At 51.0% G+C, this 22232-nt stretch overlaps 1 protein-coding gene across 6 annotated transcripts in view; it reads right to left on the bottom strand.

The window, feature by feature from the left end:
* RAD50 (RAD50 double strand break repair protein) overlaps positions 1–22232 on the bottom strand; it is a 204868-nt gene that overhangs the window by 137570 nt on the left and 45066 nt on the right. Inside the window, exon 3 of one of the 6 annotated variants that reach the window (XM_075996015.1) lies at positions 12020–12176. The exons of the other annotated variants lie outside the window; for them this stretch is intronic. The gene's annotated coding sequence lies outside the window, so the exon portion shown is untranslated. The remainder of the gene's footprint in view (positions 1–12019; positions 12177–22232) is intronic. 6 annotated transcript variants of the gene reach the window in all.

Raw genomic sequence — 22232 nt, 5'->3', positions numbered from 1 at the left:
TGGGGACAGGGGCTTGGCTAGTCACCTGCCAGTTGGAGAGTATTTTATATCTTGATAGCCAACAGTAACTGTTGGTGCTGAACGCTGCTCCTGCAGTGCAGTGTGAAGCAGGTCGGTGCACAGATGCGTTAGGAAAACTTCGGCTGACCTCACATGATGCAGGACTTTGGCCGAGCTAACAATGCACACAATCTCTATGAAAGGGTATATTTGATCAAAACTGTTTCTGAAGACCATAGTTTGGGAACCACTGACACAACAGTGCCCCCTTCAGATGGCCAAGTCACAGAATGTCTGAGGGTAGAAAGTCTGGACATGGGCTTTTCCTTGCTAGTGTCTGGCCTCAGGGCACACACAGGACCCAGCGGGAGGCAGGTTGGCCAAGGGACGCCAGCTGGCACCACCGGTATTGTCTAGGGAATGGGGTCATGGCAGTAAGAGCATTGCTCAGGGAACAAGAGCACTATCAACATCTTCCCTATACTCAGTCCCAGAAACCACATGAGTGAGCCTTGCTCACTGGGCCCAGCCCTCTGGAAGGACTTATAGGCCCTTGGGAAAGGAAGGCTGAGTGAGAAAATGATGAGAAAACTGCAAAATGGGCAGAGGTCAGCCTGACACGTTTGTTCTCTTCCAAGCTCAGGAAGTGCTGTTCCCTGACCTCGGAGATGTCGTGTGAGTGGCAGGAGGACTCCTGCCGGGTGTGTATCTGCACGTGGATGCCGCACAGGCCCCCGTCAAGCCCTGCCCAGCAGAAGGCCCACTTGGAGTTTTCAAGAGAGCCTCACCTGCAGGCAGAGGGATGGACAAGATGGCCTTTTCTAGCTCCTGCAGGGCTCAGCCTTTTCCAAGAAGATTCAGAGTGAGGTGGCCAGCCTCCTGCGGCTCCCGTCTGGTGTTTTCTAATGGGTGGCTTCTCCAGTTAGTGACAGCAGGCAGTGGCAGGAAGCAAGGTAGAGTGGGTTGAAGAGTGATGGCAAGGAAGGAACACAACCCAGAAAAGGCAGCAGGCCTGCTCTGGCTTCTCCCTTCTCCTGTCCTCAACCTAATCCCTGATGGAGAGGAGGCAGTGGGTATGGTGAAGTCCAGGCAGCTGTGGAAATCTCTCAAGTTCTCATAAGCGAAGTTCATCACTTGTAAGTCACCAAAACGTGAGAGGAATTATGTCCATCAGCTTCCAATCTCCAGAACCAAGGTGAAGTCCTGACCTCCTCCACCTTTTCTGATCACAAGAGTCCTGAATGATTTGGAACAACTCCTTAGAATATCCAGGACGGGACCTCAAAACTCGGCACTACCCCTATCCCTCATCACAAGGGAGCTGGGTCGTCAGGACCAAGCCTGGTGGAGTATTGTGGGATGGAGCCAGACCTTCCGGGATAGAGAGCTGTTCCACCATGTCCCACCGGGACCCCAGCCCTTTCTTGGAAGAGGAACAAAATAAAGTCTGACTGCTCACCTAAAGGTGATGGCAGCTGACACTATTAACTCATTGGCTAAACAATGCCTGAAATGAAGCAATATCAGGGTGATCTGAACCAAATTTAAACCTAATAATTTAAGACCATTTGAAGGACCTGCCAAAGCTTTTGTGGTTCATTCCAAAGAGTTTCAGGCTAAGCACTCATGGTGGAAGCTCTTGATCGAGGGAGCAGGGAGGTAATTGAAAGATGTTTTGTTGGGGTTGTGATGACATCACTGTCATAAAGGACCACTTTCCACTGGGGTGAACTGGCATGGTGGGGCTGGGCTCAGCCACCCCAGCTAGACCTCCTCTGTTGGGCAGAGTTCACAGATGTTCAAGGGCATTTCTCGTTAGTCACACAGGTTTCCTTGCCTTCCATGAAAGGTGTCACTTTAATTGGGCTGGTTCATTCTTTCAGCTCACTTGGCAGCAAGAAGAACGCTAGAGCCTAATATGCAAACCATCCCTTCTTGGCATATCAGCTTTCAACAGCTCTCAGTGCGCTGTGCCCGGCAGGGTGTTGTATCTCCCTCGGAAGCGTCCTGTAGGGCCTGCCAAGGACAGGACTGAAATCCTGGGAAAAGCCCTGACTCTGGCTGGAGGTGGAGTCCTTTTCTCTAGGAAAAGGACTGGGTCTCTAGGACCCAGCCCTGGTTGGCAGGGCTGGGTCATGCCCAGGTTGTCATCCTCTGGGACCATTGTTCTCCTTGCACACCGTTTGCACAGATTGAAAAACCCGCTCTGCATTGGACGGGTCCGGATTCCTGCAGGCAGTCTTGTGGGAGCACCCAGGGCTAACACGATGACCGCACAGGAAGCTTTTGTCTCTGTCAAACCCAATACTGTTTCTTAACCTGGACGTGGCTAACCCTCCACGTTGAGGATGTATGAAATTTGCTGGAACTCAGTACTAACCTTTCCACTCAGAAATGAGCAGGACTGGAAAAGACCTTGAAGTCTGGCTTGATAATGACAACACGGACCTCAGTGCTCACTCTGTGCTGGGCGCTGCGCCAAGCACCTCACATGCACCCTCTCGCTGGCACCACCACAGCCTCCTGTTCATAGACCAGGAAACCAGTGCTCCCCAGGTGAGTGGGGCTTGCCCGGCTTGACTCAGTCAATCAGCACAGAGCCTGGATTCCAACCCACACTTGTCTGTGTCCAGAACCCAGGTTGGTTCCACAGTATCAGGCTCCCTGCAGAGGAGAAAACTGAGGCCTGGCAAGGAAGTTTGGGAGAACTGGCAAGGCGTAGGGCACCAACACGTGTACTAAGAAAACACCTGGGGACGTTGAGGGAAGGCAGCAAAAGCTGCACTGCTGCCCTAGCCTGTAGCTCCCCTGCCCCTCCCCACAACACACACCCGACACCCCAGGCCACATGGCTCTGTTGCTACAGGCCCGAGGGCCCTGCCAGGAGGGGTGTGGCTTGGTCCTTAAGAGAAGTGATGCCCCACCTATGCTCTGGGGGCCACCTGTAGATTCAGGGGGGAGGCCTCAGGGGCTGGGTATAGACAGCTTGTCACTTGGCAGCCTAGCTACATAGGCTTGTTTGCAAACCTGCTCCAGCTCCAGGGGACTCTGGCCTGCCAGGCCTTATCTCAGCCCCAGGCATCAAAAGGGACTGTTCAGCTGCCTTTATGTCTGAGCAAGGCAACCTATTCTGCTCAAAACCAGCCCCTTTGCTGGGTCCTGGGCTTCTTCAGAGGTCTGGACTCTGGGTGACTGTAAGAGCCAGGACCACTCAAGGGTGCATCCTACCTCCTCGCCACAGGCTGGGGCCAGACCCTGGCTCTGGTGGGTCTAATTCCTGGCTTCTTGATCTTTGAGGAAATGCAGCACCCTGACAGCTGGCTAGCCACTGCACTCAGCAGGTGGGCGTGCAGACTCACGCAGGCTTTCCTCAGGGAAAGCCACCCCAGCTAGCATGCCGGCCCAGGAGACCATCACCCCTGGGCTTGGAGAGGGGCCTGCAGCAGCTCACTCAGGAGGACCCTATCTTCGGTCTCCGGCCATACTAAGATGTGTGCAGTATAGCCCCAGGGTCCTCCCTCATCTAATAGCTGTCACAGGCAAAGCCTTACCATCCAAGGCCTGTCCCTTCCTGTCTGCCACTCCTCACGTGGTCTGCAGGGTGTCTACTCTCTCTACCCGGACTAGAAGCTCCCAGGGGCAAGCAGCTCGTCTCCTCCATATTCTTACAGTGCTCGGTCGGGATTGATGCTTCAGAGCATCTCCTCCCGGTCAGCAAGACCCTGCAGTCAGCAGCTGCTCACTGACTGTGAGCACACCTGGCTCCTGAGTCCTTCCTGGGAGACAAGCCAGGCTGGTCTCTGGGGTGCAGGGGAGCAGGCTGAGGGGCAGGGAAGGCACAGAGGGGTAGCTAGCCCTGCCTCTTCAGTCAACCCCCGGGTGGAACAGGCCATGACCAGCCAGCAGCCCAGGTCAAAGTCCCCAGAGCGAGGCGAGTGTGTGGGCGGCGCACGGCATGCAGCATGGCCTGCCCCTCCACAGGGCTGGAGATGCAAGGCTGAGTCATTAATGACTTTCCTTTATTAAAAATGTATATAAGAAAAGGAACTTGGTTTAATTGTACAAAGAGTAAAAACATAGATAAGCAAATAAAAACATTCATTAAAGCCACCTGCAATATACCACCCAGAAGTAACCAGGCTGTTAAATTCTTAGAGACTCAGGCGAGAGCTCCCTGTGCATGTGCCTAGGAGCTCTGTCCCCTGCAGACACAGGCGCAGAGTGCACAGGTGATGCCTCTGCTAAGGATGCTGCAGGCAGGAGTCTGCACTTTCCTGGCAATGGCTTGGGGCCTTCCCTGAGCACCCAGTTCTCCCCAGCACCCAGGAGTCCAAAGGGCTGGCAGTGCAGGCTGCAGAGGTGACTGGGAGTAGATTAGCAGGTACAAAGGCCTTGGAGATAAAGTGACCAAATGTACTGGTTTGCTCGGGACTGAAGAGTTTCCTGGGATTTGGAACTTTCAGTGCTAAAACTAGGAATGTCCCAGGTGAGCCAGAGCAGCTGGCCACCCTACCTGATGGCCAAAGGCTTTGTCCAGCCCCTCCTGCCCTACAGTGCCCACGGGCCCTCCTCTGGGGTCCTGGATCCCCCAGGCCCTCACTAAGCAGCCCAGGGACAGAGGCCTGGCTGGGGAGCTGCCAAAGCCTAAGGCCCAGGTGAATTCTGGTTGTTAGGGGCAGCCAGGGATGCACAGTGAAAGGGCTCCAATGCTTGGCTGGCTGCCCCTCCAGCCCTGGAGCCACCCTCAGGCCTGAGTGTGCCCTCAAGGCCAGGGTCAGGCCCAGCCCCTGCAAAGCGCAGGTGTCCGAATGGGAAGGCTTCTGTCCCTGGGCCCCCCCAGCCTGGTGCATCCAACCTCCCCTCCTCCACCACCACACCCTGGCACTTCCTGCCCAGATCCTCCCTACCGAAGACTAGGAGTCCAGGATGGAAGGAGAGGAGTCCAGGACACGGTGACCTGAATGAAGAACAGGCAGGTGGGAAAGAAATGGGCAGAAAGGGCCTCAATGACAATGGCGAGGACATCCTGACTGTGGTCTGTCCTGGCCCACTATCTATGCATGAGGACAGGGCCCTTAAAACCCAGAGGAGAGGCTGGCTATGTTAGGCAGAATAATGGTCCACAGAGGAAAAAAGATGTCTCTGTCCTAGTGCATGGAATATGTGGTTACATGGCAAAGGGGCCTTACAGTTGCAGATGGAATTACAGTTGCTAATCAGCTCACTTTACCATAGATTACCCTGGATGATCTGAGTGGGCCCAGTGTCATCACAGAGTCCTTAGACCGGGAAGGGGGAGGCAGAAGAGTCAGAACCAGAGACAGCATTATGTGAAAGACTCGACCAGCCATCATCGCTGGCTTTGAAGACAGAGGAAGGAACCACAGGCCATGGAATGCAGGCGGCCTCCAAACACTGCAAAGGGCAGGGAGAGGGACTCTCTACTAGAGGTCACAGGGAGGAATGCAGCCCTGCTGACACCTTGAGTATAGCCCAGTGAGACTTATTCTGGACATCTGACCTACAGAACTATAAGATAATAATTTTATGTTGTTTTGAGCCCTACGTTTATGATAGTTTGTTATGGCAGCAACAGGAAACTAAACACATTGGGAAACCACCTGGGGGATGCAGCTGCCAAAAATCCCTGCATCAGCCTTGCAGGGCCCCACAGCCCCTCTGTGGGAGATCCATCCATCGGGGAGAAGCTCGACTCAGGAGGCCTGGGCAGGCCGTAGGCCTCCAGGACCTGGGCCGTTCAAGAAGGGCGCCTCAAGGACAGTGCCCTTGCTGAGCATCTCCACAGGAAACAGCTGCCCCTCTGAACCCACTCCCGAAACCTCCAATGAATGAGATGCTGCCTCCAAGTTGCTACAGGAGCTGCCGTGAGGTCAGGCCACCCGGGACAGCCAGTCAGAGCCCGAGAGGTTCAGCTTGAGACTCCCAGGGAGGAGTTCTGTAGCCTCTCCACCACCCATAGTACTCAGAACACTTTCAGTTCTTGGCCTCACTAAGGGGATACAGTTTGGCTCAGGAACAGCTAGTACTAGAAGCAAAAATAATGTAAAAAAAAAACAAAAACAAAAAAACACACACACACACCGAATTGGATGCCAGCCAGATCTGTGTAAAGTCCCCACTGGGCCACTTAAACTATGTGGCACGAAGCCACCAGACCTCTTGCAGCCTCAGCTTCTTCATCTGTAAAATGGGTATAACAGCACTCTCCTTTCTGCCTCACAGGGTGTGTGAGTCTTAGGTGAGATGACATACGAGAAAACATTGTGCTGCACAGATTGAGATGCTGTTGTTATTAATGAACAATAACAATCACAACCCCACATGCCTTTTGATGGGGTGGATGATCACAGTGTCCTGTGCTGGGGTAGGAAGAGTGAGTGAAGACGTGTCAAAACCCTGTCTTGCTCATAGGCAAGAGGCTGCAGCCGGGCCAGGAGAGAACAGGACCTGGCCACAGCCGCTGCCTTGAAGCTCACACCGGATGCTCGTGACAGAGCCAGCCTACAGCCCCACCGGATGTCCTCGCAACCACTGCAGACTAGGGCTTTGCACTTTTTTTTTTTTAAAGGAAAAGGTTTTCTAGAGTTTCTTCTGCGTTAAAAACTGTCCTTCCTCATAAAACACAATTTTAAAGGGAAAAGGTGAAACATGAAACCTATTTACAATATAATTCTAACTCAATGATTATATAAATTATTATTTATATTTTTGAGACAGGGTTTCACTCTGTTGCGTGGTGTCATCACAGCTCACTACAACCTCCAATTCATGGGCTGAAGCGATCCTCCCGCCTTAGCCTCCTGGGTGGCTGGGACTACAGGTGTGTGCCACCACATCTGCCAATGTTTTTCTTTTTCTAGAGATGAGGTCTCACTATGTTGCTCAGGCTGGCCTCAAACTCCTGACCGTAACTGATTCTCCTACCTTGGCTTCCCAAAGTGCTAGGATTACAGATGGGAGCCACCACACCTGACCATGATATACAATTTTAGGTGGAATACATGTGGAGGAAATACATCACAACACTAAAGGTGATTATCTTTGGATGGTGGGATTATAGGTGATTATATTTTCTTTGTATTTCTATGGTTTAAAAATGCTCTACAATGACCTATATTTTCTAATCAGGAAAATATAAATATATATGAAAAATTCCAGGAACTTCTTTTTGTGGGGCCACAAACTGGACCCAAGGAGTCATTTGAGCTGGATCCAGTACTGGCGGAGGTCCTGGCCTGGGCCCTGGTCCTTGTTGTGTGATCTCAGAGACTCACTACTTTTTCTCCCTGACCTTTGTTTGCCTGGTGACACAAGACGTTGGACCTCTGAAGCTTACTAATTACAGTATCTGCCTTGGTCTCATCCATGCCCAGCTTCCGGTGGCTTCTCTGGATTAGAGAGAAGGCAAACTTCTTACTCAAGACTTGAAGTTGCTGACCACCTCCCTCACCAGCCTCGTTCCTCCAGACGTGCCCTGCAGGCCCTGCCTCCTGGCCTTTCCCTGTGTGGGAGTCTGCACTTCTCACAGCCCTGCCCTTCCTTGAAGAATAAAGCCTGGCCACGCTGCATCCAGCCTGCTGGCTGCAGTGACCCTGCTTCCCCCTGACTTGTGTACAACAGCTGCCATTTACTGGCCATTAACTACAGGTCACACAGTAAAAGTGCTCTCATTTAATCCTAGGCCAGCAGAGGGTGCGCAGACTAAAATGTGAACTGCGCCCCCTGGGGTTGTGCACTGTGGTGATGCTATTTCATCTTCTCATGCCACCGAGGGATACATCATGAACCCCATTTCACTGATAACTAGGCTCAGAGAGGTCAAGTAACTCACTCACTGTGACACAGTGGGTCTGTGGCAGAGGAAGGACATGACCCCGGGTCAGGGCCCCCAAGTTCAGTGTTTTTTACTCTCAGTGTGTTTTCCTCAGACTCTCACATTCCAGCACCCAAGGGCAAGAAAGGTGTGTTCTGAGTTGAATATGCAGAGGACACGCAATGATGTCTGGTGGCAGAATTGTTAATTACAGTGGGTTTAATCAAAGTTTATCATTCAGTCAGCAAGGCTTCTCAGAGTGTCGGGGGGTCTGGGAGCAGGGGTAGGTTTATTCTGTTCACTGCTGTGTCCAGGCACCTGTTTCTCACACATAGTACATGCTCATTAAATGCCATGAAGGAGTGTCCATTCAAACAACAAAACAATAAAGCAAATAACACTAGCTAACGTTATAGAAGGCCTGCCATAAGCCGGTTGCCTCAGGGAGTTTCCAGGATAGTTGAAGAGAAACATAACACTCTCGACAAGGGCTACAATATGGGGTTTTACACCAAAACAGTGTCTATGTAAAGGCTGCGAAGACACCAAAGAAAGAAAGATGATGGGCGGAAACCCTGATCCTTTCTACAGTGCTGGAGGTCATGCCAGCCACTGTCACCACTACAACCCGAACACACTGAATGCCAAAGCACACAAACCTGAACTCGCCATCCGCCTCCACAGTTCTGCCTGTTCAGATCACATCTGGACATTTCTGTTGCCTCTCCAGACTGAATAACCAGCATGCTGAGGGCCAGAAGATGAAGAGCTATGGAAACTGGTTGTGTTTAGCGTGCAGAAGAGAAAGGAGGACCATCTTTAACACCTGACAGACGGGCTGGTGGGCAGCAGCCCTGGGTACCCTGAGGCAGCCTGCTGCAGCTGGCTGGGCTATCTGGTGAGGGCGCTCCTGAGAAGCAGGAAGCCCAGTGGGCCTAACTCTCTGCAGGTGCGGTCTCCATCCCCGAGCCATGGACACACTGTACAGTCCTTGGCCTGTTTGGAACCGGGCTGCAGAGCAGGAGGTGAGCAACAGGAAGTGAGCGCAGTTCATCTGTATTTACAGCCGCTCCCCATCGCTCGCCATCCCCCACCTCCACCTGGTCCGTGGAACCAGGTCCGTGGAACCGTGTCTTCCATGAAACTGGTCCCTGGTACCAAAAAAAGTGGGGACCACTGCTCTATAGCACATGCTCTACACACTTGTTCACTTAACAGACGTTTATTAACTGTTACCCAGGGCTCATTCCAGGCTGGGGAATAAAACATAGGGTCTGTGCCCTCAGATAACACCTGTCCCCTGGGGGGGAGTCAGGGCCTCATCCTGTGGCCTTGGACTCTACTGTGCATCCAGTGGGCTCCTGTCTCAGCCACTGCGGAAGGCTACTTCCTTCCTTGTATTCTGCAGGCACCAGACAGACACATGGCGGATAATCAACAAATGCAGGCATTCCTGAAGAGAGGATCCTGGAATCTGAGCTCCAGCTGAGTCAGTACTACAACAGGGCCCAAGTGGGGCTGGGTCCCAGGCAGAGTCATCTGCATGTGTCCCTCCACCGGTCCACGTCCCCAGAAGCCCTGACAAGCCGTGGCCACGGTTTCTTCAGCTCCTGTTCCCACATCTACATGCTGATCTTCCCTGGCTGTAAACTGGTTATGGCTGGAGTGTGAAAGGATGTCCTGAAAGCCCAGATTCCACAATGGTTTTTATTTTCTGTTCCAAGGCTTCTCAGTCTGCAGTGATAGCTATTCGGCGAGAGCGTGGCACTCCTGACCCTGGAGGCAGAGCTCGTTCTCAGGCCCTGCCCATTCAATGCGCTGTTCAAGGCTATAACAGATTCACATACATACACTTTTTATTGTGAAGTAAGAGTTATGCATAAAAATACACAAAACCTATGTTCAGTTTAACAAATAACCATAAAGCAAATCTCTATATCACTACTCATGTCAAGAGATAAAATAATGCTGGTACCTCCAGAGACCCCCAAGTTCTCCTACAAATCACAACCCCATCCCTCCCCTGTGGTCATGACCAAATTGACAATTATGATAACTTTTGTGCTTTTTTTATAGTTTTACTTGCTCTGCATATATCCTTAACAATATAGTCCAATACTGCCAGTTGTTAAACTTTTTATAAAAGGTATTATATTGTATGCATTCTTTAAGTTTTGCTTAGCATTATGTTGATGAGCTGTTCAGTACAATTATCCAATATTACAACATTTTAGCTATTTACAAGTCACTGTAGTTCATTCATTTTCACTGCAGGAAAGCTTACAATTTATTCGTACTCTCTACTGTTGATGGACACATGGACTCCTTCAGGTGCTATGTGAATATTCCAGTGCACATGGGTAAAGTGTGGTTAAAGCAGAGGACTGGGACTCTTGGTTATAGGGTATATGCATTTTCATCTTCACCAGATCATTTATATACTTTTTAAATCCTGAACGTGTTTCTCAGAGAAACAGTGCTGTAACACCAGTTGTCTAGGTAGAGAAAATGAGGTATGTTTGCCCTTATGGGGTGACCTTCCACTTCTGTCTTGGGAATCTCATCCTCTCCAGCCCAGCCAACCTGTTCACTGGCACCCACAGGCTCCTCTCCGGCCTCCCCACTTTGCAGTTGGGTGGGGGTAGGAGGAGGCTGAGAAAGAGGAAGTAGACACCAAATACGAAGACACACAAAAGTCCAGCTCACAAACCTCAATGTCTCAGCAGCACACTCCATGAGAGAGGAACGTGCAAACCGCTTGTGGAGCATGAGTTGGGGGCACTAAGGCCACCAGTGCCAAGGTATGCTACTGGACAAGCCAGCACTTTGTACAAAAGTCACTCCATGGAATCCTGACCCCAACTGTCTGAGGTATGGTCTCATCATCACCATGTTGCAAAAGGACACTGAGCAGCAAAGACATGGAGTGTCTGGCAGCACAATGCGATGGTTTATAGCAGGGGATCTGGGCCTCTTTAAATTGGGTTTAAATTGTGACTTCCCCACTTTATTAGTGGTACAACCTTGGGCCAGTTACCTGACTTTTCTTAGTGTCAGTTTCTGCACCTGTAAAATGAGGCTAACTAGCTCACAGGGTTGTTGAGAGAGTTAAAAGATATAATGTGCAGAAGGAGCTTAGCCAAGTGCCTGGGAAAAAAGAACAAGTGGAACTACAATGAGCAGAACTATGTAATGGTAACCACTGTGGAGTCCCAGGCTGACAGTTGGGGAGCAGGGGTGGAGGCTCCCTTGGCAAGCTGGACCAGACCATCAAGCTGAGTGAGGACTCAGTCAGTGAGCAGGGACTGGGTGGACTCTGAAACTCAGGTACCCGGGCAGTCTGCCCTCCACTGCTTATCTACCTGTGTGCAGAGCTCTCTGCCCATCTGTGGCTGCTTCCAGGGCACTCACTTCTGACAGAGGCAGCTAGACCTCTGCACACGTGGAAGCTTCAGCTCAGCTGCCGTGCTGGCTTTCGGGAGGCCACACTGGCGGGCAGCAACAGTGGCAGCCAATGGGTAGCAAAGCCTGTTGCTAAGGTCACTGTGAACCTTATTTGGCGACATGGGCTGACCCTGCCTTCACCTCTGAGAACCCTGGGAAACGCCAACCACAGATGTGAAATATGAACATCTCAAAACCACAACTGCATTTCCTTTGAGAAGAGATTCAGCTCTCTTCCCATCCAGCTTGCTCTCTTGGGTTGGACGTCTTGTGCACGATGGTTCACTATCTCAGGAGAGAAAAGCCTGGGCAGGAGTCTGCTACCAACTCGTCCCGGGCAGGCCTGGGCGGGGTGGGGGCAGGGGCTACTGTGCAGGTGGCCCAGGATGCAGCAAGGACATCAAAGGCTTCCATCCTCACCCTGGCAGCTGCTGCCCCCTGCCCAGGCTTTCCACACATCCAGAGGACCTGTTCCCAGCCCCACTTCCTGCAGCCCTGGGAAGCAGCTGGTGTGAGGGAGATGCACAGCTTCAACAGCGGAAGTGGCCTGACCCAGGCTCCTGCCATCTGCACCGGCCACACTGCTTGGTGCAGCCGACAGCTCGAACGGTTGGTGGTTTCATTTTTCACCTCCCTTTGGTGCATCTTCTAGTTTATCATTAAATAAGTAACACGGTTGCCCCACCCCAGACAAATGTGGGAGAGAAGCTGCGCCTTCAATAGCTCCACAATACTACTCACCATTGCTCACATCTGCACAGCACCTTCGAGTGCAGGAGCCGCGCTCTAATCTGCCATCACGCTGGGTCCTCACAACTGGCTATGGCAATAATGGCCACCAATGACTGGGCCGCACCAGGTGTCAGGAACATGGATTAACTCACAGAATCCACTGCAACTGTTCCCATTTTACAGAAGAGAAAACGAGGCAAAGAGAGATTTAGTAATTAGCTCAAGATCACATAGCCTGTGAATCAGAGAGCTGGGGTTTTATCCCAGAGAGCTTGGCTCCAAAGTGTGCCCTACTACCTTCTGTGACGTTGCCTCTCGCGGCATAAACACAAGAACAGGACCTGTTTACAGACGAGAAAGTGACGCTGGGAAGACCAAGGGCTGGTGTAGGGCCTGTAGTCAGAGCTGTTCCTTGGCCCACATCTCCTCCCGGAGGACTGTTCCACCAGCGTCCTTCACTTGCCCACCCTGCTTTAAAAATCCTGTCACGCCCCCAACCCCAGCTTGTCTCCTCCTGACCCTCAGGCCAAAGTGGCCTTTCTCTTGTTGGGTGGTCCAGGGAGCCCAGTGCCCCAGCCTATCTGGAGGAGGCCATGTGAAGCCTGTCTGTGCGGGTAAGGGGGGCAAAGCCAGGGCCATGGCGAGTGTGCCACAGGGGACACAGCCCCCTGTCCCTGGCAGCTCCCCGTGCCGAGCCCACAGAGCTCAGGAACTGCACACACTGGAATGCTCAAAGCATCCCACAGTCCGGGGTCTGGTACTGTGGGCTGCAAAGCTGGGGCATCTGTCCACAGCATCCTCAGATGAAGGCTCTCAGAGGGGCTGGGGTGGCGTCTGGACACTGGGGCCCAGATGCAGACCCCTTATGGGAGCACTGTCCTTCTCCTGGGCTCTCCAGGCTGCCCTCACGCACCAACACGTGTACGCCTACTGCAGGCCAGGCGCTATTCCAGGCCCTGGGGATACACAGTGACCAGAATAGACCAGGTTCCAGGCCTCACAGAGTTTCAAGAGGGAGGCAGACATTAGCCAAATAACCACACAAATCTCCAAAAAATACAGGTGCTATGACAGGGTGCAACTTCGGGGGACTTAACCTAAGAAGGAGAGTGTGGGACTGGGGGGCTTGGGCAGCTGCTCCCAAGGAAGAGACATTTCAGACAAGGAAGGGCAGGGCAGAGCTAGTGTGTGTGTGTGGGGGGGCAGTTCGTGGCTCTCCCCCACTGCCCTCCTCCTCTGAATTCCAGGCCCTTCAGGAAATCTGCTGCTTCTATAAATGCTGCTTTGCTGGCATGGTCAAAGTTGGCCCAAAGCAGTGCCTTTGCTGGCAGTTGCTGACAGCGTTTGTGGCTGGGTGAGCACAGACCCGTGTATGGGGGAGATGGGACCAGAAAAGAGGGGAGTCTGGGTTTTGATCCTTGATCCTCAGGTAGACTCAGATGAGTAAGCACCGCCTTTCCTCATCCAAGTGTGCATATGGGGGAGCCTAGCAGGCCAAGGGGTGAAGGCAGCTGCTATGAAATGGTCCAGATTAATGGATAGCCAGGCCCCCCCAACCCCAAATTATGGTTGAAAAGAGTTTTTCAACATCAGTATAAAAATTAGCTTTTCCTAGAGAGGAAGCTTTAGGGGAAGCTGGTGCAGCGTGGAGACTCCTCCATGCCAGGCTACAGACTGGACATCTCGTGCCTTTACTGAAACATGTCTCCCCTGTCCCCGCTCCTTCTCCCCAGGGGACTCTCCCTGTGGAAAGGAAACTCCAGTACACGGGGCACGAGGCTGTGATTTCCAGTTTCATTTTCCAGTTTCAGTTTAGAAGCAGATCTGCCAGCTTCCACCCCCCATGCCCCAGGAACTGCAGAGGAGCTGAGGGTAGAAGTGCTCCAGCAGCACCCTCACCCTGGGCACTCTCACAGGGTGGCAGGGGCAGAGCCACTGTGGGGAGGTTGTTAAAGTGCAGATTCCTGGCTCTCTGGTCTCTGAGGCTGCAGGTTTGGGCCCTTCCGTGAATCTGATGTGCTCTATGGACCACACTGTGTCTGTCACAGCCTTAGAGACCATCAGGACAGCCAGAACACACTTAGGGCATGGTCTAGTCCTGCTCCAAGGCACCTTCCACCACAGGAGGCTGCCTCCTTGTTCAGTATTCTCTGCCTGGTGCTGGACACATCTCAGATGTCATTTGGGACTCGAAGTCTATAGGAAGTCCAAGCTGTGGTCTTCATACAGGCTTCTCTCTTCCCCATACTCCAAATTTCTCTTAAAGTTGATAATTTACAATAGGCATTAACAGAAACAAAACAAGAAAGAAAAATTTTACAAAAGCCCTTAGGTCCTTTTGTTCTGTCCTTTGCTCTGTTTATTTGCAATTTTTAGCCTAATTCCAAAAGGATGTAAAGGACATTTAAATCTTTTTTCCCTCTGTGTGAGTGCACAAGTGGGAGTGTGCAGGGGTTGGGTCTCCCACTGTACTTTTGCCCCGGTTTGATCTTGGAAGGAGCAGGTGGGCAGGTCCCTGAGCCTGGCAGATGCAGACCTTTCCTAATCTCTAGGGCAAATTTGTTCTTCAGTGTTTCTAGTATCAATTTTTGATCAATCATTAATCAAAATTGCAATAAAAAGATAATCTTCTCAGGACTGGGCTGTAAAGGTCCTGGCTGCAATCTTACAAAACCTTTCTGTGGGGGCCTCAGAGCCAAGAGAAAAGGGCTGTGTGTCCATAGCTGGATGTGAAGGCAAATGAAAGCCCTGTCCCATCTCCAATCAGTGGGTATGAACATGAACTTTGGCTACCAGAGTGGCTGTGGCCTCTTGCTTCACCTCTCCCTGCCAACAAAGCTAAAGACGCCCTGGCTCCAGGGCCAGGTGGAAAAGCTGGGGAGGGAGGCTGTAGCTGGGCCCAAATATGGGGACCTGGGGTCCCTCCAGAGGGTGTGACAGTGGCAGCACGGCTCTGGGGCCGGGCCTATAGCAGCGGAGGCAGGCAGCCCCCAGGACCCACAGAGCCCCTGCGGTGGAAGACGTCACTACTCAGGTGCCTGGGTCACTGCTGCTGACCTGCTGCTCTATAGAGCGGACGGCTCCTGAGACAAGGAGGCACCTTCTCCTGAGAGGAGCAGAGGAAGCAGCTGCTCCTCCCTGGGGCCTAGCACGGGTCAGAGGCTGTGCAGCCCTCACTCCTTTCCATGCAAGGGAGAGGGCGGATCTGTTCCTTGGGGCATGAAGTCACAGCCTCCTGACAGCCTGAAGAAGCAGGAGCTAAGAGGTAGAATCAACAGGGACAATGTGAGGCCCAGCACTGGGTTCAGAAAGCAAGAGGACCAAGGCGGGGGCAGTTGGGGTGAACTTGAGCCTTGCACAGCGCAGACCAACAGACTGAGAGAGTCCAGAGTGCTGCTGTGCTCACACGGCCACTGCTGAGAGGTGTAGTATCTGAGAAGGTGTGAGAGGCACTTGCTTTTCTCTCCAACCCCTTCTGGCATGTTACTGGGTCCACTCTGGGAACCACGTTTTTAGACACATAGAAGAAATGAGCATTTTCAGAGAAGCGCAACCCTGGAGGCCCAGGGGAATGAAATCAGCCATGAAAACTTCTTCAAAGGATTGACATCCAGAACAGGGACGGACTTGCTCTGGATGGCTCCAAGGGAGGGAGCAGCACCAGTGGGAACAGATGAGAGAGAGATGTGAGGAGGCTCTTCTGTAAGTCCAATGTGGCCTCTCAAGAGGCACACACATGCATGCACACATGTACACATGCATAAGCACGCATGCACACACAGGTGCACACATGCACACACACACACACTGTTTTGAGAGAGAGAATAAGAATGAAAAGACACACACTGATATTTTAACAGTAGCTGTCTATACCTGGTAATTGCAAATGATTTTAATGGTCTTCCTTTTGTACTTAGGAATATTTTCTAAAATCTCTACAATACACCCAAATTACTTTTTTATTATGGTAAAATATACACGAATGGTGCCATTTTAACTGTTTTTAAGTGTGCTGTTCTGTGGTATTAAGGACATGACACTGTTGTGCAGCCATCACCATCCCTCTCCAGAGCTTCTTCATCATCCTCAACGTAAACTCTGTACCCATCAAACAACAACTTCCTGTTCCCCTCTCCTTCTGGCCCCTGGTGCCACCGCCATTCCATTTTTTGTCTGTATGAATTGACTACTCTAGACACCTTATATAAGTGGAATCATACAGTATTTGTCCTTTTGTGTCTGGCTATGTCACTTGGCATAATGTCTTCAAGGTTCATCCATGTTGTAGCATATGTTAGAATTTCATTCCTTTTTAAAGCTGAATAATGTTCCACAGTATGTGTACACCACATTTTATTTCTCCATTCATCTGTCGATAGAGATTAGCGTTTCCACCCCTTGGCTCTTGTGAATAGCACATTGCTCCAAACACTGGTGCACAAATAGCACTTTTAGTCTCTGCTTTCAGTTCTTTTGGGTCTATTCCTAGAAATGGAACTACTGGATCATATGATAACTAATTTTTTGAGGAATAGCCACACTGTTTTCCATAGTGGCTATACCATTTTACATTCCTACCAGCAATGTACAGGGGTTCCCATTTCTTCACATCCTTGCCAACACTTGCTATTTTATGTTTTTTTGTTGTTGTTGATGTTTAAATAAATAACAGCCATCCTAACGGAAGTGAAGCGGTATCTTACTGTGGTTCTGATTTGCATTTCTCTAATCCAAATTACTTTTTAAAATCCAATTCTGTCTGAATCAAATCCTTTGTCTTTTTTTCCTCAATAATATGGACCTTCCCCCCTTTTCTCCTTTTTTGCATTAGTCTTTAAAAGTTGTGATTAAAGTGTACATATAAAATTTACCATCTTCACCATTTTAAAGTAAACAGTTCACTATTAAGTATATTCACACTGTTGTGCTCTAGCCCAAATACCTTTTATAATGAGAAAAAGAAACAAAAGGCTATCTACAAAAAAAGAAAAGAAAAGAAAAGAAAGAAAGTAGGCAGTTCTCAGCCCCTGGAGATGTTCCCACACAGGTGGTTCTCACAATCTTTGCAGAGACTGTTTTTCATCCATTGAGCATCTCCGCTGGGCTGGGCTCTGTCCAGGCAGGGGGCTCTGAGGTGAGTGTGGCCTGGTGGGGACCAGTTCACCCCAAGGGCTGTTGTGGACACAGAGGCGTGCCTTGTTGTGTGCATCAGGAAGATGGCATGGCATATGAGCTCAGGTCTGAAGGATGAGCAGATGTTTTTAAGAGCATAAGTGCAAAGAAAGGAAGCGGCGTTGCTGTTCAGCATATATCACAACTGCCATAACATAAACATTTCAAAATAATTTATGTCTGTCGTCCCTACTTGATTACGAGCTTCATGAGAGTAGAACTGGTGTTCTCATTCACCACCGAATCCCCACCATGTCCAGCACAGGCAATGTAAGAGAAGCACTTGCTGAATAAACGAGTTGTGATGAGTGAGAGAGAGAAGGTGTCCCTTTCCAGAGCCTTGGCTACGAGAGACAGACGGCCTGGCTGTGCTCCATGAGCAAGGCAGGTGCAGGGAAGCATCACACAGGCGACGAGACGGCAGGAGCCAGCTGAAAAGGAAAGTCTGAAGACCCAGGTGGAGAGAGTGGAAGGGCAGGACTGCTGGGAAGGAGCCTCTGAAGAAAGGGTTAGGGGGCTGGGATGCAGGCTTAGTAGAAGGAGAGGATTCTTTCTTTTAATGAGGCTCAGACGGCCAATGTGAAAATGAGACAATATGACTGTTGGCAAGAGTGTGAAGCACCCTACAGGTAGAACTCTCTACACTGCAGGAGGGAGTGTTCTTCCAGTTATCGTTCCAGGCTCAGACACTCCAGTTGCTGGTCAGTGCAGGCTACCATTTGGGCCAACCAGGAGAACCCCAACTTCTGCACCTGGATTATCAGAAATGAGGAGCTCTATGTCCACAGCAATTTCCAAGATGGGCCTGAATCCACAGGACATGGCTCTACGCAGAGTCTCGAGTTGGCTCTGTGCCCACCAGCCTCCAAAATGTCAACTTTGCCCACGTGCCTCCCTTTCCCTCCTTTCATGCCACGCAGCTGGCAGGACTTCTGTCACTAGAAGGTGGACCCTGTTCTTTCTAAAGAACACACAAGACAGGTACTGATGAGCTGACGCCTCTCACTCAGCTCAGGGAACTGCAGTGAACCCCACCAGGGTGCTCGGGGCCCACTCTAGCTCTGGCTGAGGAGCCTCTGTACAATCTACGCACAGCACTCCAGCCCCTGACCATGGTCCAGCTCCAGACTAACTGCACAGAGCCCCTTGGAAACCCAACACATGGCGTGTGCCAGCACAGGGCCCACACGGGGTGGCTCGGCTTGACACCTGCACAGGTGGGAAGGAAATGCTGACTCTATAGGTGGTCTGTGTTTTCATTGTGTCATCCTTCTCAAGTTGGAGGAGACTGTCAGTGAGTTACCAAATGGCATTTCACTCACTGGGGGGCAGCACAGAGAAGTGCCCGGTAGTCCCTGGGATGAGGTGGGGATGAGATGAGCGCAGATGACACAATGGGGACTCAGTCAAAGCAGTATGTCATCAGAAACCACAGTGTGTATAACTTTCATTCTAAGTTATTCCCAGCTCAGAGGAGTGAGGAGTCCCAGGGGGGTGGGATGGCCAGGGAGGGTCCTGGAGCAGGACCCCCAAGGTAGACTGCAGAGTCTGCAGCAGATGACAGAGGAGGCCATTGTAGGTGCGGGAAACATCAGCTGGGAACCACATGCAAACCTACAGGACTCAAGAGCTGACCAGGCTCAGACCATGCAGCAGAGCCCACCAGCTGCTTTCCCACCCAGGACAAAGGCTACAGACAGCAGGCCTCCCTCAGTCCTACCCAGGTTCCCAGAGCACATGCTCTACTGTCCCCATCCTTACCACAACCCCCATGTGAGCTGTGTCCCATTCATGCTGGCCTAGAAACTGGGAAGTACCTGGCATGGGGCCCTCCACTTCCCCCACATGATTGCCTGGGGCTCCGGAGAGACCAGCAAAGGGCCATTTTTGTGGTCAGGAAATGTCTATGGCAGCTGCGGACAACACAGCCCTTCCTGGACCCCTCTGAAGTAGAGGTCACATTCCTAAAGATTCTCAACTGTCAGCTCCAATTTCTTGCTTCTGGTAGGCTTATCTTAGCATGGGGTGAAGAGTGTCTTTCTCTAAGTCAGTGAGGTCCTCTAAGATCCAGAATGCTCTAAGTTCAAGGGCAGAACACTGAGAAAGGCAACAGCAGATACCATTATAATTTGTGGTTTAGTTCAATGGCTTTTGACCTTGGCTGTACATTAGAATTATTAATACCTAAGGAACTTAAAAAAAATACTCATGTCCAAATACTTCCACAGGCACTTTGCAAAGACAAGATCTGAATGGCTCATAAACATATGAAAATGTGCTCAATTATATTAGTCATCAGAGAAATGCAAATTAAAACCACATTGTGATACTACTACATACCCACCAGAATGGCTAACAATGAAAAAGGTAGAAAATACCAATTGTTGGCAAAGATGTGAAACAACCAGGACTCTCATACATTGCTGGGGGGAGTATAAATTGGTACAGCCACTACAGAAAATCATCTGGCATGAGACACAGCAGCTGAACATACTCATATCCATACTTGCCCAGCAACTCCACTTCCAAGTATATACCCAACAGAAATGCATATAGACGTGCTCCAAAAGATAAACACACCAGAATGGCCAAAGCAGCAGTGATCATAATAGCTCCACACTATAAACAACAACCCAAACAGCCATCAACAACAGAATGGATAAACTGAGGAATATCCACATAGAAGAATACTCCACAGCAACGAGAATGAACAAGCTACAGCCTAGAGCAACAGCTAGGACGAGTCATCTCACAAACACAATGCTGAGTGGAAGAAGCCAGACACAAAAGGGCATACACTGTGTGATTCCATTCATGTAGCATAAAATTTGAGAACAGGCAGAACTAACCCACACCATTAGAACCTAGGAGCGAGGTTTGCTTCGGAGCCAGGCAGTGGCTGGATGGGGTTTGGGGGTCACTGATGATGTTCAGTTTCTCGATCCGAATGCTGGTTATTTGGGGTAAGTTCACTTTGTGAAAATCTACTGAGGTTTATACTTAGGGTCTGTGTTCTCTTTTTTCTTTTTTTTTTGCTTGCATGTATATCATCTTTAGTAAAAACTTAAAGATTTTTTTTGTTTGTTTTTTTTGTTCTCAGACTACCAAGGAAAAAACTTAAAGATATTTTGAAACCCTCATAAATGCATCAGAACCTTTGGGGGTTTGGGACGTCCGGGTGTCAGTATCTTTAACATCCCAGATGACTGTGATGTGCAGCCAGGATGGAAAGTCACTGGGTTGACATCCTGAGAGAAGCAGATCTGCTCAAATGCCCCACATGGTCCTGACAAAGGCCATTCTCAGCTCAGTGAGGAGACGCCGGGGTGGGAGACGTCTACCTTTGCCGCTGCGGCACACTGTTGCTGTCGCAATGGGTAGTTACCTCCCAGGCAGTGTCTGCTGAAAACTGGTTGCATCACTTTGGAATGGCAACAAGGTGGGCCCTGCTCATCCACCCACCCCAGAGAAAGGGGTCGCTCGGCACAGCTGCTACAGGGTCCTCTGTGGAGGTGTGGCACTGGGCTTCCCAGGGGCTGCCATGTAGGACCGTGGCACTACTGAGGCTCTGACAGCCTCAGTGGGGTGGGGAGCAGGTCTTACTCAGAGGGTCTATCTGTGTGGATAGCAGCCAGCTCTGTGTTCCAGAGGATGCTTACCCCTGGCCTCGGTATCCAGATTAGGAATCTGCAACATCTTGCTGAGGACCACGCTGGTCTCAGCTCTAAGTGTTAGGGCTGAGAATTTTCCTCCCTCTCTGTGTGGTTAGTGGCAGCCTCCCCAGCAGTGGCTGGCCTCCAGCAAACTGTCAAACTGCAGACAGCTTGGACAGGAAAAGACAGAACACAGGCTCACACGCAGGTGTTCCACCCACCTGGGCCCCACCCAGCCTCCCAGACTCATGGACCATGAACCTCCTACTGTGGAAGGGGCAGTGTGGAGAGGCCTCAACAAGCTCCCTCCAGCCCTCTGGGACCTCCACCATCAACAGTGAGCTAGGCTCAGCGGCAGGCTGGGTCTCTGGGTGGTGTCCCTGCACGTCTGCCCTGCAGCGTGGCGTCTACAAAGCAAGAGTGAACAGGAAGGGGCCTAGGGCCTCCTATCACTCTGCTGGGCAGGGACGCTGGGGGCCTTGGCTAGGTTCCCTTGGCCAAAGGAAGCAGAGTGGCGTGGGCTGCAAGAGGACAAGCTGAACTGATAATGCTGTGTCACTCAAGGGTAGCTATGTTAAAATAATCATGAATAAGGCAGGTGGGGCAACTCTCCTGATTCTCTGGCTCCCCCAGGCCTTTCCCACCTGTTTGGTAGGGCTGAGGGGCCACAGGGGTGAGCCAGAGGGAGGCCTGGCCCTGAGAAGTCTGCCTGTGTTACTCCTGGCTGGGACCTCGGCCCCATGAGCCACCTTACCTCTCCCTGTCTGTGAAATGCCACAGTGGCAACCCTTGCCAGTCAGAGTGACACGACCCCTTCCTGTTGTTGTCTTCACGAAGCATTTATGAAATGCTTCCTTTTCCTGCTTCAGCAAATGGGTGACAAGGAGAAATTCTTAATTGTATTTTTTCCCTAGAGATATGTGTGCTTCGAAGGAGTACATAAATTAAACACAAATGAGGGCTGACTGGAGCCAGAGAATGAGGAGGAAGAGAATCCAAGGAGTATCCCGGCAGGAGAGTGGGCAGGCTGAGCGCAGCATGGCAGGGGCTGGGTCTGTGCTGCTCCTGGCGGGTGAGAGGACAGTACTGGGGCCTCTCTGGGCTCCAATGTGTCCTCATCCTGGTGGACTGACAAGCATACAGTACTCCTCCGAGCAAAACCATCACAGGGAAACACACAGGTGGGGCGGGTCCCACCTGAGGGGCTCCTGATGTCAGGCCTGAAGGAATCCAAACATCCAGTTTTACCTTCCAGACACAGCAAGGATCTGTTATCCAGCATGGTAATTAATCCTTTTCTGAAACTGTTGATACTTTCCAGCCTGTCACGTAACTTGTGAAAGTCATCATAAATTCTCACTCCTGGTTTCCCTTTATTTACATGTGTATTTTCCTTC

The sequence above is a fragment of the Microcebus murinus genome, chromosome 21 (assembly GCF_040939455.1).
Source record: "Microcebus murinus isolate Inina chromosome 21, M.murinus_Inina_mat1.0, whole genome shotgun sequence".
NCBI classification, from domain to species: domain Eukaryota; kingdom Metazoa; phylum Chordata; class Mammalia; order Primates; family Cheirogaleidae; genus Microcebus; species Microcebus murinus.
This window is presented reverse-complemented; position numbering and strand designations above follow the sequence as displayed.